Below are 1,821 nucleotides of genomic sequence, written 5' to 3'. Positions count from 1 at the left end.
TATTTCGGACTATTTCGGGGGAAGGTGTACGAACTATTTCGCAAGTGATTTCCCCCTCGCTCCAGTGCTGCACCCCCAACCCCCTCAAAAGAAAGTCGCGTCGGGGAGCGACACTAGCGACACTTCTTTTGACCGGTGCTCTTTGGGGATAATTATTGTTAAAGTCATTTTGATTACTACCAAGTTATTGCCAAATACCGTCCCTGGATTTCGTTCCCGAATGCCGCTCACTCTCGCCGTTGGCCGCGACTCTCTGGAGGGGAAGTAAGACTCAATCCTATCTCGGGGGACCGCGCTGCAGCTGCGCCGCGCCGCGCCGCGCCGCAAGTTAAGTTGGGCCCGTCACTAGCGACCCAGATTAAAAAATAATATTTCCATTCCGACGCGACGCCTTGTGCGGAGGGGATTTCTACAATCAGGCCTTAAGACGCAGCATCCGTAATCTCTCAGTGATACGGGGTTTGGCGGTTGAGAATAGGCGCGAAAATGAAGCGAGTTGCAAAAAAAAGTATCTACTCTCGCCCCAAAACGTCGTTCATGTCCTATGAAATACAGTGATAGTGTATCATGCTGTCCACAACAGTTGAAACAGTCCGGCGAGACCAGGGTGTCCTGCGCTGCGGCACGCACTACGCTCTCCTCTCCTGGTGCCATCTACCTCTGCCTCTCCTGATGACAGAGGGGAGCGCCTTTGTACAGCCTAGAGAGAGAGAGAGAGAGAAAAGGGGGGGGGGGGCAGGCAGGGCCTCGACATCGGCGACTTCACTTAAAACGCACTATCTGGCTAATCTTCAAAAGTGCGGCCTCCCCCCACCCCGCGGCATCAGCTGTTTCGTGAGCCGACTTTTTAACGGCCTCTCCGCCTTTCCCTTCACTAGCGCACACCATGACCTGCTCGCTTACCTCCGTGAGGGGACACTTTGGTACACTACCGTACGCGCATCCGCAATAGCCGCGAGGAAACCGCCTCAACAAAAATTTTCTCGTCATTTTTTGTTTCAATTGCCATTAATCTATTTTTTTGTTCCCGTTTTCGTGGCGATAAGACGCTCATCGTTTCTGTGGTCTTCTATATCAGGACCGGTCGCGACGAGCCCCCCTCCCCCCTCCTTCCTCCCAACCCTCCCCGTCTTGCGTCCGGTGGCTGCCAAGAGGAAAGAGAGCAGCCACCGCGCCGAGTGGAGAGTGCGGAGCGGAGGGGTTGGTGGTTGGGGTTGAGTCCGGCGCAGATCAGGACGGCCTCGGCCGCGATTAGTTCCAGTAATTGAAACGTAGATAGCGCCCGCTCCAGTGCGCACACTCAGCCTCTCTTAGGCTTACTCGCGTCTTTCCCTCTTGGACGCCTCCCCCCCTCCCCCTCGGGGCGGTGGGACGGCGCGCGGCCCAAACCGTCGCAGTAAGCCGTCATTTGCATACAGTAACTGGTGTCTCTGAGTCTGAGCAGATCTCTGGCGCTGCTGCGTGCTGTCGCCCCCGCCCCCTCCCCAAACTTGCCGCTTCACCCCACCACCACCACTCTCCCACTCTCCGCCTTCCCCTCTCGCTCCCGCCCTGTCGCACGTTCTCTCTTTCTCGCGTTATCACTTTTATTTCCCCAACTTTACTTGATGCTCTCTTGGAAATTTCAATAATTGAAGTGGATCCAAATCGCAATCGCTAGAGAGTATGTAGGAGCAAAGTTAAAAACACATATGTAACCAGATGTTATTGCTGAGAAAATATGTGTCTGTCTGTTGATCCTCGTGGGGAGCCGGTCTCCCGTGTCCGGGACACGCGTGTAGCGTCGAGTAGGTCATCTGTAACAGAGAGAGAGGGGGGGGG

At 55.1% G+C, this 1,821-nt stretch overlaps 1 protein-coding gene across 1 annotated transcript in view; it reads left to right on the top strand.

Annotated features, from left to right (window-relative positions):
• The window catches only part of LOC113213496 (delta-sarcoglycan), an 83,726-nt gene that overhangs the window by 1,010 nt on the left and 80,895 nt on the right, over positions 1-1,821 (top strand). The window lies entirely within an intron of this gene.

Source organism: Frankliniella occidentalis, unplaced genomic scaffold (genome assembly GCF_000697945.3).
Source record: "Frankliniella occidentalis isolate FOCC.00 unplaced genomic scaffold, Focc_3.1 Scaffold1, whole genome shotgun sequence".
NCBI lineage: Eukaryota > Metazoa > Arthropoda > Insecta > Thysanoptera > Thripidae > Frankliniella > Frankliniella occidentalis.
Note: the sequence above shows the minus strand (reverse complement) of the source record. Positions and strands in the feature narration are given on the sequence as shown.